The sequence below is a fragment of the Prunus persica genome, chromosome G4, assembly GCF_000346465.2.
Source record: "Prunus persica cultivar Lovell chromosome G4, Prunus_persica_NCBIv2, whole genome shotgun sequence".
Taxonomy (NCBI): Eukaryota; Viridiplantae; Streptophyta; class Magnoliopsida; order Rosales; family Rosaceae; genus Prunus; species Prunus persica.
The window spans coordinates 15686994-15700734 of record NC_034012.1 but is presented as its reverse complement, the minus strand read 5'-3'; the positions used below and the strand labels follow the sequence as shown (position 1 = coordinate 15700734).

Below are 13741 nucleotides of genomic sequence, written 5' to 3'. Positions count from 1 at the left end.
TTGGCATGTTCATGCGCAACGAGATTGAGAATTTGCGAGACGAAAACTATTTTTCATTGCGCAAAAGTAGGATGTCGACACGTACTTGCGCGATGAAAAATGTATTTTGGGTGACGAAATGGACCACTTGTGCAACGAAAATGAGGTTTTGCATGACAAAAATATTTTTTTTGCGCGACGAAAAGGGCTTCGTCACATATTACCTGGATTCTGCCTCTGTTTCTGCTTATGCTGGGAATTCGATACATTCATTGTTTAAGTATTTTTTGTCGTTAGTTTAAAAGTATTAATGTAAATTCATACTAATGCTATTAATTTTGTTCTCTTTAGGGATATTTGTAATTAGCGATTGGTGAAGAATGGTTGAGAATGTATTTGATTCGTTTCATTTTTTAAAAATATAAAATTAATTACATTATGTTAAACTTAGTTTTTTATGTTTATATTTTTTTGTGAAATTATATTTATATTATGTTGTTAAATTATGCGTGACGTAGCACAATTAATTCTTGAATTGTCTCATTATTTGGTAAAACTTAGCTTCCCGTTCGTGATTAGTTGGATTTCGTGCATGGATGCGTAAAGTATGACTGCGGTCCAATTAATTCTTGAATTGTCCCATTATTTGGACAGGTTGGGAATGCATAGTCATGTCACGTAATGTACGGCTACAGGACTAGGTTTCGATTGTGGAGATTTCGGTGTTATCTCTGTACGTTCTTCGGGTGGTACGTAAGTATTTTATACCTACGGTACACCTCAAGAACTGTATCGAGATGCTACCGAAATTCATCCACGTCGAAATCTAATCTCATATAGCCGTAAATTACGTTACATGACTATGCATTCCCGAATGGGATAAGGTCCTTACCGGAAGCATAAGGTGACATTATGACTTCGTATGAAGTTGTTGTGATTGTGGTTCCAGGAATTATGAGCAGGAGATGGATATAGAACTCGAATAGATGCGCAGACAAATACTTGGATGGAATCGAGGATTTTATTGAGTTTGCACATACACACAACCCAGGTGCAAATAGAATCCGTTGTCCTTGTAGGAGGTGTAACAACACGTTGTGGGAGACAATTGAAAATGTTGGATTTCATTTAGTAAGGAATGGAATGATTGAGACATATAGCATTTGGAACCTTCACGGGGAACAATTAAACAATGCTTCGTCTTCAAATGCCACAAGAGTGGACAATGTTAAACCTATTGTGGATCCTAATGAACAAATCATGGATATTATAAATGATGCTTTTCCATTTGCATCGACCAACATCAATCCGGAAGGGGAAGATTACGTGCCTACTCCAATGGACAGTGCATAGTTCAAACAATATGAACAACTATTAAAAAATGTCAACCAAGAGTTATACCCGGGGTGCGAGAGCTTTTCTGTTCTCATGGGGATTGTGGAGCTAATGCATGGAAAAATAAAGTATCGTATGTCGAACCTCTGTTTCGATTAATTTTTGGGGGTTTTTCAAAAGAATGCTTCCGACAGACAATTGTTTGTGGAAAGACCATAGACACGCGCAAAAGGTGTTGAATGGTCTTGAATTGGGTTTTGAAAAAATTCATGCTTGCAAAAATAATTGCATATTATTATACAAAGAGTATGAAACATTGGATACGTGCTATATATGCAATGAGTCGAGGTTCAAAATGACATCTCAGAATAGAATGACTAAGATCCCACAAAAAGTCATGCGTTATCTGCCCCTGAAACCTAGGGTGCAGCGATTGTATATGTCGACACATACTGCCACAGACATGAGACGCATACTGCCACAGACATGGGTGGAGCACAAAGGGTTATATGGCATGCCCTATATCCAAGGAAGATGTAAGTTATAGGGCGGGAAAAGGATAAAGAGTTCGACGGGAACATAGAGCGTCGCCTCAGACCTAAAGAATGGTCCGGTTATGAGATCTTGGAACAGCTTAACCGTTTGGATTTTGCTTCGTTCGGAAAAACAGTTAGTCGGACTAGACCTTCTACACATTTGAACTGGATGCACAAGCCTATGTTTTTTGAGCTCCCATATTGGTCCAAACTAAAATTGAATCACAATCTTGACGTTATGCATGTTGAGAAAAATGTCTTTGAAACATTGATGGGCACGATTCTAGATATCGAGGGCAAGACAAAGAACACGATCAAAGCTCGTCTTGATTTTGAAAGAATGGGCATACGAAGAGGTTTATGGATGAACAGGGACAGTAATAAAGCTAGAAGGGATCTTGCATTTTTTTTCCATGAAACCGAATGACAAAAAAGATTTTCTAAAGTTTGTATCTTCTGTAAAGTTGAGAAATGATTTCTATGGCAAACTCACAATTATCGTGCAATTGCTTTACAAAGACCAATACCAAGTGATCATGTTTAAGTGTCGATGGTTTGATACAAACTCAAATAGGCAGGGAAATGTTAAAATCGACCATGGCTTATTATCAGTGAACATTAACAGAACTTGGTATGATGACGACCCTTACATTTTGGCAAACATGACAAAACAGGTAATGTATCTAGATGACCCTAAAGCGAGGAGCGGTTGGAAAGTTGTTCAGCAGATGGATCAAAGGAATGTGTATGCTATACTAGAACTGGACCTAACTGAAGACGATGTCGACAACGTCGCTGACCAACGTTTAGAATCTTCCATGGAAAATGATGCGGAAACACTTCGAGATACAAATGTTATACAAGAACCGTTTTAGCTTCAAGGAGTGTCTTCAATCGAAATACCGATTCAGTCAATTACAATTGACCTCGGTGAGCTTTCGCGATACGATGTTCCAGTGGGCCGAACAACGAAAGTGATGAGGAGGAGGATTGGGAGACCTAAAGTGATGATAGCGACGATGACGAAGGTTATTATAGTTCAGATGATGAATAATGCAATGTATTAGCGACTACCCATGTAAAACATAGTAAATGAAAGTTTTTGTAATTTAATTATGGTAGTGTAAAGATGGCATTCACAAATTAAAAAGTAGTTGCACACAAAATTGGCTGTCACAAATTAAAATAAGTCATATAATATATACATTGAAATTTAGATATATACCTAAATTTGAAAAGAGATTTGAATCTAACTATTTGATTTTTAGTGGTCTTTATGAATTTAAGAATTAGGGTTTTCTCTTTTTGGAGTTGAAAAGCTTGAAATTGAAGAATAAAAAAAATTGAAAAAAGAGTGAAAAAATTGAAAATAAAAAAAAATCAAGAATCGGGCCCTTAAGAATTGTTTTTGACCCCTCTTCACTTTTGGCTTCACTCTTTGTTGGCAAACCCTTCTTATTTAATGATTTAATCAAGCACTAAACTATTATACAAACTATACTGTGTAAATTAAGTCTCACATCGGAGAATAAAATAATAATTTATATTTCAAATATAAATAATTAACTTTTAATTGCACCGAAGTCTTTGAAATTCGTCCGTAATTAATCTGGAACTTAAGTTGATTAAGGTAACATGTGTAATTTTTATAATAATTATTTAAAATTAAAAAAATTGCGAGAAACTTGTGACGAATTCCTTTTGTCGTTGCGCAACACCTCTTTGCGCAACGAAGGGAACGCGTACGTCGCGCAGGTTGCGATAACTTTCATGTCACGTGAAAATATAATCTTGCGCAACGATATATTCATGTCGTCGCACAAGGTTACATGTTGTGCGACGAATATAATCATCGTCGTGCCAATATATATTATAATATAATATACATATATATATTATATTATAATATAGATATATACACGTATATTATAATATATAATATACATATAGATATATACACGTATATATATATATATACAAAGAGCTTCCATTGAGAGATTCCTCAAATAACTTATTTGAGGGATACCCCTTGTAGGCCTCACTCCGGATTGTATTTCACTAATCCAAACCGTCTATTTTGTAGATACTCATTCAAAGATCATCTCTACAAAAAATTACTTGAATCAGATATCATTTGACCACTCAATTGAGTTATTGAAATTTTAGTATTTTCTTGAAGCACCGTGTTCATTGATTTTGTAAGACACAATTTGATGTCGAAACAGTTTTCGATTTGTCTAATTTTTTGTAAGAATGATCTATGAATGAAGACCTAAAAAATAGATGGTTTGGATCATTGGGAAAAAAATGGTAGGGTACCCTAAAGGGCTTCCCTCAAATTATTTGAGGGATCCCTCAATAGAAGGGGACTGTATATATATATATATATATATATTTATATATATTATATGTGTGTAGAGGGCAGATCCGTGACACTATGCTACTTTAAGGATAAAAAAAAAAATCCAACGGCTGAAATTTAAATCAAACTGTCAAAATAATATTTTAAATTAATCCAAATCAGATCCAATCCCAAATCTCACTCCAAACTCTATAAATACTCACCCATCTCTCAATTAATCTACCAAAGACATTTTTTCTATTTCTCAATTTATTTTTCCTTTGTCAATTTCATCAATCTATTCCATTCTCATACTTTTGATATCATTCCAAGCACATCATCTTCTTCATTCTCATACTTTTGGAATAAAATTAAATTTATGGAATTTCAATTTCTTTTAGGTCAAATTGTTCAAAAAATTAAATTATGACGTTATTTAAAAAGATTAATGAAGAAAAGTTTTCCCAAAAAAAAAAAAAGACCATTCTTAAACAATTTAATAAAGTTGCGGACTTAAAATTTGAGTCCGGGCAAAACCCAAATAGTTACTTTTTCATGGGGGAAAATCTGGGTTTTGCCCCTCATGGGCTGGAGAAGGCCTAAAAAAAACACAAAACTTTGCTTGACGCAAAATCCTCGTGCGTCGCGCAACATTACTTTGAGAGATGCCTGAACATCCTACGTCTCGCACTATTATAATTTTCGAGGATTCAAGGTTCAGGGTTTAGGGATTGCGTGACGCTAGGATGCTCTTACATCGCGCAAGGTGGTGAAAATTTTGGCACAATTACTACCTTGCGCGATGGTTTACTTTCATCGTCGCGTAAGTTGGCGAAAATTTTAGTGTTTAGGGTTTAGGGATTGCGCGACGCTATGTTATTCTTACGTAGCGCAAGGTGACGAAATTTTGGCTGAATGTCGTCGCGTAAGTTGGCAAAATTTTTGGCGGAAAACATACCTTGTGCGACGACGAACATTGTTGTCGTCGCGCAAGGCCAGATTTCTTCGACGGTTAATTTTCTTCGTCGCGCTAGTTCGATTAAATTTTCTATAAAAAAAACATCGACCCTCAGACCTTCACTCTCTCTCTCTCTCATCCTCACTTCCTCTCTCTTCGACATCCAAATGCTGCCGTCAACCACCTGACCTCAACCCACGACACCGCCGCAAGGACCGGGCCCCACCACCTTCGAAGCCCAGCCCTTTTCCCGCCATCACCATTGCGCCTGCCTCTGGAATTGGGTTAGTTTTGACAGATTTTCGCCGGCCTCGTTCTCTCTCCTCTGGCCACCAAACGAGACACCTGAGGTTGATTTCTCGATTATTTTTCGTGCTCTAGCTGATGGTTGGGTAGGATTTGCTTAATTGTTAGTTTTGGTATCTCGAATTTTAACCCTAACTTTGGCCGGTTTTTGAATTTTAATTCTGGCCACTTTTGGCCATTTTTCGGGATAGGTCCAAGAACAAAAGTGCCTCCAATTGATGTTCTAAACCTAGGGTAGGAAGCTTGGCCCTTAATTTTGAAAATTTTGCTGCGATCGTTATCGCTTTGGACAGCCACGCGCTGCTTGCGAGTGTGGCGGCGGGTGGGGTACTGTAGCAAATGGGCATTGTGTCCCATAGCGATCCCCTAGTTGTCACGAGCTCGTAGGTGTGCTTTGATTTTAATTCAGTTACTGTTTGAGTCTGGAACGGATTTCGCCTATTGTGTGATTTTCAGGTTTGATATGTTCGGACCTTTGAATCGAACTCAAACTCACGTATGTTGTACCTTGTATTTGTAGGATCGTATAGGATTCGACGGATCGTGGATTGGAGTCCTGAATACTCTGAAATTGCAAACCCTAGGGCAAGATATGCTTTAATTAATTAGTTTCGATTATGAATGAAATTGTATATGCTTAGATTATAGCTTGGTAAATTCGATTAATTTATATGTTTATTAATGAAATTGTGTAGATGTCAAACCTAATTAGAAGTCGTAACGCGGTGTAAACTGCACAGAGTTCACCTTGCCCGGCTCAGTCTTCATCAATTGCCACTGCTCCAGAACAGATGGACCACTTGCCAGTTGGTCCTGGGGTGTCCCATGTGCCGGCATCATCAGCATCATCAGTGGCACAACCTATTAGCGCTAGGTGTCGTCATCGCCCTGCCAACACCATCGACACCACATCCACAGACGCTACTGGTGCGTCGAGGTCACAACCAGGTACAGATTTCATTCAACTCCAGTTGTTTTGGACCTATATTTTATAGTTGAATTTAGTATTTATTTAACATTAATTTTTCCATGTCGACAGTTGAAGACGGCGAAGGTCACTCGGGTGACCAATAGTCGTATCAACATCAGATATGACGAGCGGCATTGGGCTGCACCGAAGGCGAAATTGCATAGCTCATTGGCCCACGACATTGGTCACATCGTTCGGACCCATTGCCCGATGCAATGGAAGTCTTGGAAGGTCATGCCTGATGAGATCAAGACGGAGGTGCGTGGACAGTTGTCGGTATATATTCTACCTTTTAATTGTTTTTCCTTCAAACTTTATATATTTCTATTACTTAATGTATATAATTAATTTATTGCAGACCAACTACAATTTAAAGGACCTCGACGACGAGTCGTTGGCGTACGTCAACAGACTCTTTGCTGAGAGGTACAAGCAGTGGAAGAGCGACTTGCACCATCATTTTCAAGCATTTGATGATCCGCAGGTCGCTCTTCAGGAGGGTTGCCCGAAGGAGCTTAAGGGGCGGGAGGATAGTTGGGTGTGGCTCTGTGCTCATTTTCAGGCGCCCGATTATGTGGTATTTTTTTATCTTAAGTTCAAAATTATCCCATGTTCCGAAGAGAAAAATCTGATTCATCTCATGTGTTAGACAATAATCAGTAGAATTGAAGGCTGGTTTCACCTGTGGGAAGCAATCAGTTCATATATTGAAATGGGAAACGTTTAACTTTCAGTGAAAATGGCTATGTGGTGACCCGAGTAGTAGATGTGGGAGCAGTCCCTTCCCCTCTTCGAGTGACTAGTGCGTAAATTTCGAGGACGAAATTTTTGTAAGGGGGGTAGATTGTAATATCCCAAACCAAAAATTCATAATGAAGGAATATTTTATTTTGCGAAAAGACAATTTTGCCCTCGTAATATTTTATTAAGAAAAGGTGACTTTTTGATCGAGAAGGAATTTGACAATTCCGCTTGCGCCATTGCGTAGAGCACGGTGAAACGAGTTCATAGACACGTAGTGGGCCCGAACCGGAGTTGTAACGAAGGAGTTATGGTCAAAAGAGTCTCAGTGGCATAACCGTAAATATTTCGAAGTTGGATCTATAAAACCCAGCCAGCTCTCTCCTCTCGTGCAAAAACTGCCCGCCGCCTTCCAGAGCTTGCTGGCGCCGCCTCAGGGAACCACCGGCCATGGGACCGGTGGCGATGGAACCGCCGTCGAGTCCCCTACCTTTCCCGACCGATCCCCTGCCCGCCGACGACCTGTGCTGGCCGGAAACTGCGAAAGAACGACGGGAACTCACCGAAACTTCAAGGCCTCCGATCTCCCTCCTCCGGCCACCATTTTCGTCGACCCAGGCACCAGAGGACCGGCAGAACCACAGGAGGGACCTTCAAAGGTTCCAGCTAGCTCGGACCAGCAGTGAGTGGACTTTCTTTCATAAATGATTTTATATAAATGAGTTATATAAATGCTTTTTATAAATGAGTTTATATGAGTAAATTTCATTATTTGATTTTGAATAAGTTTTACCGAATGTTTTCCGAGCATGATTTGTGCCGTAAAATATCTTTATTTCTATGCTGCTTAGTTGAACATGGTAGAAAGTGACAGTCCCCTGATTTCACCAGTTTGCGGCTCGGGTAGCCTGCGTGACGCCCGAGACCTGCCAGGGGAATTGACAGATTTTCAGGGGTACACTCAGGTGGTAGTTTTAAAGCAATTTGAGCACTTTTATGCAGCTATTGTTTTTCAATCATCTTATATCAGTTTTCTCAATAAACGTGCATGTTTTATCTCTTCATATAATTGTTCAGCTTTACGAATCTATATACATACTGTTACATATTTATATTTAGAGGAATACTTTATATTAAACACAGGTGAACTTTAGCTTTACTTATCAAGTTATTTTTACTATGGGGGTTATTATGATTGTAAACTGATTTCAAGAACATTATTTTTGTCCACTCACATTTTCAAACTTGTTTTTCGCCCCCAGGCCGTAGAAGTAAGCAGGATCCACCACCGGGCCATTCATAGCTTCCGCGCCACCAAGTAAGGTAGAGTTTTGTAGAAAATGCTCTGATATCTAGTTTTAGTGGAAAACTGGAGCTGGTGAATACTTAGTTATTCTCTTCTGGCAGTTGGTGTAGATTTATTTGTTTGTTGAACAGGTGGAAAAATCTGGGTTTGGTCAAATTACAGGGGAGACTCTGCCGAATTTTCGGCAGAAGTCTAAGGGAAATTTTAAAAGAATTTTGAACGAGAAGGGTAAGAAGGTCTTTTGTGCCCGACATTCGCCAGGTGTCGGACACGCACAGGACTTGGCTCGAATTTCAAAGCGGAAATTGGGTCGGGTCCTGTCAGAATTACTAGAATTTGTGCCTATAATAACCAACTTTAACAACTATTATCGATAGCAAAATGACTAATATTCATGCACGTGTCTTGCACAGAAAATGACACTTCATTTATATCTACATTACGTTGTTTTCTTTTGTCTTCGATAGCATATAGCAGAATTATAAACAGAGCAATGTAGTTTCTGCAATGAATTTTGATGGCAAACCTATACAGAAAAATTAGTTGACGTAATTTTATTGTAGTTTTCTATTTTTGACAGTGATTTTGTTTTTTTTCGTTTTGTTTTCTGTTAATACTGTAGTTATCCATATGTTAGATTGTAGATTGATAATTGTGTTTGAGGTGGTTCTGGTGGTGTCTTTGTGTTGCTAGAATTCTAAGTGTATCGTAGTTTCTTCTTTTGTTGTATGTTGTGTCTTTGTAGATTGATCATTGTGTTTGAGGTGTTTATGATAGTGTCTTGGTTTGCTTGTATGTTGTGTTTTTCTTAGAGTTGTAAATGATTGAAGTACCTATTTTCGTTTTACTTCATTATTTTGTTATAAAAGTAGTAGTTGATTCCAGTTTTTATTTTTTTTAAGGATTAGATTTGTTATAGGTGGATGATGGATGATATCTACATTACTTTGTTATAAAAGTAAAGTGCTTGACTCAAATTATGCAATGCAGTGGTTTCGGTAGAATTGGTTTTTTCAGAAATTGTTGTGCAATTTACGTTTAATTAGTACATTTGTTTACTGATCATTTGGAGTTTATTTATGTTTTTATGCAGTTTTTGGATTTTCACAAATATGCAAACAGTCAAAAAAGACCAAACGAGACTAGAAGATTCGTTACAATAAATAACCGATCAGGGAAATGTTAGATCGCATTAATTAGCAGCATATTTCTTCATTCAAGTTAAGCGGTCATGCACACACGCAAAGTAGTAGCTAGCCTAGCTGTATATTACACGATTATGAAATCTCTCCAAGTTTTCTTTATGCTAGCCATGCTCATTATGGCTTTAGCCATTACTATCTCTGTCAACAAGCCGGTTCCTTGCCTCTCAGTAGTCTCCAGGTCGGGGTGGTGCTGGATGCGACCAAAACCCTCTTGCTTGTAGAGAAACTGAAGGCAGCGCAGGGCCGGATTGCCGTAACAAAAAATGTGTGGATATGAGGACAGACATATCCAACTGTGGCTCTTGTGGGAAGAGATGCAGTAGCTCAGAGATATGCTGCAACGCTCATTGTGTGAATCCAATGTCTCACTAACATATGCATTTAATTGGATGTTTTTTTTTAATACAAGCGATAGTTTAAATTACAAGGGACTTGTAGGTATAAAATGCATTTATTTGCTACTTGAAAAGGTTGTTAATCTTTAATTTGATACTTATTTATTTTTCTTTTTCCTTATTGTTTGAAGGGATGTGCTGCACAAATATGCCAATAACTATGTCTCGGTTATATATTTATATATTAATTTATTTCTTACATCGTAAGAAAGGAGATATTTTTTAATGTTCTTCTGTGTACACAAGTTGACTCGTGTACCATATAATACAAGTGTATTGGAGAATATTTCCGCATGTCGCATGTATGGTGTACTTGGAGCATACAAAAATTACTCGTAAAAAAGAGGTTTGGCTTTTAAGCTATGGAGTTAAAAAGTGGATTGGGCTATGCGTACGTAACACATGTATACAGAGGAACTCATGTATTTTGGTCCAGCTCATAAAAGTTTGTATTGTAGGGCATAGAGAGTAGGGTGGGCCTTGAGATTTTGAGGGCCCTGTACAAAACTTAAATGAGAGCCCTCACATAATGTAATATGAAAATATTTATAAAAGAATTTGCCATGACGTAATACCATTATAACTTTTTTTAATAACTAAAATTCATCATCTATTAGCATGCAATGGCAATCATAAATCCAATTCATAAAAGTTTTAATGTTTCAATTTGAGAAAATAGAAGAGGAAGGAGAAGACATGAACTTTTTTTGTTTTGTTTTGAGTGGGTGAAAACATACACTACAAATTTTTTTGATTGATTGAAGAAAGCTTGTTTTTTGACATGTTTCCTTTTTTTGTTTCTTGACATGCTTTTTCGTTTTTTTCCCTGTTGTTAACAATAAAAAAAGAAGAGTAGAAATATTAAAATACAACTACTTAATGATACAATGTGGACTCGAACCCGACTTTGTTTTATTCAGAACATCAATTGCAAACTAATCTATATGACACATAAAATCTAAAGTACTAAATGGTCTGACACAGGGTTGAAGACCAAATTTTATTTTAGGCCTATATGGCCACAGGGTTGACAAACAGAGACACCAGAAGATCCTTAAGCACAACTCCAGCGTGAGTAAAGCCATCTGTATGCTTGTACAGAAGTTCATTAGTACGTGCAAAATTCAGAATTCTCAATCGTAGTGGCATAGGGATGGTGGTGAGGTTGATCCACTCTTCATTTATGTCCTTCCATGCCTTATTTACTTGTTTTCCGAGTTCGATTATCGTTTCTTCTTCCGTGGCACCATACTCTTTCATGTAGCATCACAGCTGAGGCAATATGTCCTCTCTTTTGTTCAAACTACGTAAATATAGACATCAATTTTAAGGTTAAAAGGGGTATGGGGAAAAAAAAATAAAAAGAAAAGGTTGCATTTATATTAATATGTACCTTATGGGACTTCATGTCACCCATGAGTCTGCCAAGTATTAATAAAGAGTTCACAATCTTAGGGTCACTGAGAACCCAATCCAAGGACTCTTTTGTGACAATATCTCCCATTCCAATAAAGTACGTGGTTAATGGCATCTTGTAGGATGTAGTCAGTGCTACTGCCATATATTCATCCATTGTTGGTGTGTATTTCTGGTGGAGCCATTTGACTTCATCAAAGTAACCTCTAACATGACATTTCATCTACGAAATCAAGATACGATCACTAATTACTTTCTATACAATAACATCATGAGAACTTATATTTTATTAGAATTAAAAGTATCCAACCCAAAAAATTAAAAAGAAAAAAAAGAAAAAAAATCTTATATTTCTTGGCCTTTAAAAAAAAAAATTTGGATCGGACTGAGTCAGGTACGCACTCAAACTTGTCTAGATAGGGCTAAAGCCCGAACCAAAGAAATGTAAGATATCAACTATGATTTGTGCATATATAAACTTGGAAATTAACTAGAATACTAATTTATGGTCTTGCAACTCTGTAATCTAAAAAATATTAATGAGGCTTACTGCTTCCCTCGCATAGTGGATGCGATATAAATTTCCCTCTTTTCCAAGCTTTTCTTCGATTTCAGTGTATACATCCAACATTCCTCCATAACAGACTTTCATATACTCTGGCAGTTGGTCCATAGCTGAAATGTCCCACCTGATGATTAAAATAAGTTAATAATAAGATATAGACTAGTGATGACTTAATCAGTAATTAGAGAAGGATTTGACTATTGGATATAATATTCATTCCTTCTTCTTTCTCGTGATTTTTTTTTTTTTTTAAAAACCGAATAGTATATTTAACTTTATCAAAGGAAAACATTAAAAAGTTTATGAATTTGATTTGTATTTGTTATTACATGCTAATTGATGATGAATTTTAGTTATAAAAAAATAGTTACGTTATGGATTTTTATTTTATTTTATAGTATTTTCATATTAGATTATGTGAGGACTTAAGTTTCACATAGGGGCCTCAAAATCTCAAGACTACCCCTGGATATAGTGATGACTTAATCAGTATTTAGAGGAGGATAAATGACTAATCTAAACAACTTATAAATTAATTGGGTTTCGATTTCAATAACCTTTCAACAGCTTCAGTAAAGAGCTCTAGCTCCTCTTGTGTGCCATGCACATCATAAATGTCATCAATAGCGGTTATCACAGCAATAACTTTGCTTAATGATGTCCTAGCAAAGCAATATTGGGGCTCAAAGTAGGTTCCCATAGCCCAAAAGTAGCACTCAACTACTCTGTCTCTTGCAAAAGGAAGCTTGTTTACAAAGTCCAAATCCTTCCACCACCTGAATATATCATTTAATTACATAATAATAACTTAATTAGTATATTGATGAACACTAATATATTCAGTATATACAGTCCCCTTCTATTGAGGGATTCTTCAAATAATTTTATTTGAGAGACGCCCTTTAGGGTACCGTACAATTTTTTTTCCAATGATCCAAACCATCTATTTTTCAGGTCTTCATTCATAGATCATCCTTACAAAAAATTAGACAAATCGGAAACCGTTTCGACATTCAATTGTGTCCTACAAAATCAATGAACACGGTGCTTCAAGAAAGTACTAAAATTTCAATAACTCAGTTGAATGGTCAAATGATATCGGATTCAAGTGATTTTTTGTAGAGATGATCTTTGAATGTGTATCTACAAAATAGACGGTTTGGATTAGTGGAATACAATCCGGAGTGGGCCCTATATGGGGTGTCCCTCAAATAATTTGAGGGATCCCTCAATGGAAGCTCTCTGTCAGTATATATGTATGTATGTATGTATTTACCTTGAAATTTCACTTAGTTCTTTCTGATGGACTTGCTGCACTAGGTTGAAATCCAACTTTGCCAAAGTTAGGAGAGTTTCATTTGCCAGATGAGGTTCCTCCTCAAAGATAGCCAAGTAACGCCTTGCTTCTGGCCTTTGGCAGCCCTTCCAGAATGGTTGATGCAAGGCATGGGCTACTTGTTTTGCAAGCAAGGGGCTTAAACGGTGTGCTTCCACTGACTCAAGATGAGTTGTGGTGAAGGTGAGCGCCTCATCCAGTAAATCCTCTCCATGCATCCTAAGATGTGTGGCTTCGTACAAGCTCAACAGTCCTACTACATCATCCACAAGTGTTTCCTTAAATTTCCCGTCCTTTCCTTGAACTTGTTGAACATGTCTGCTAGCAGCATGAACACAAAACATATAAGAGA

The 13741-nt window shown here is 37.2% G+C and overlaps 1 pseudogene; it reads right to left on the bottom strand.

Moving 5' to 3' along the window:
* LOC109948999 overlaps window positions 10914-13741 on the bottom strand; it is a 13865-nt pseudogene continuing 11037 nt past the window's right edge.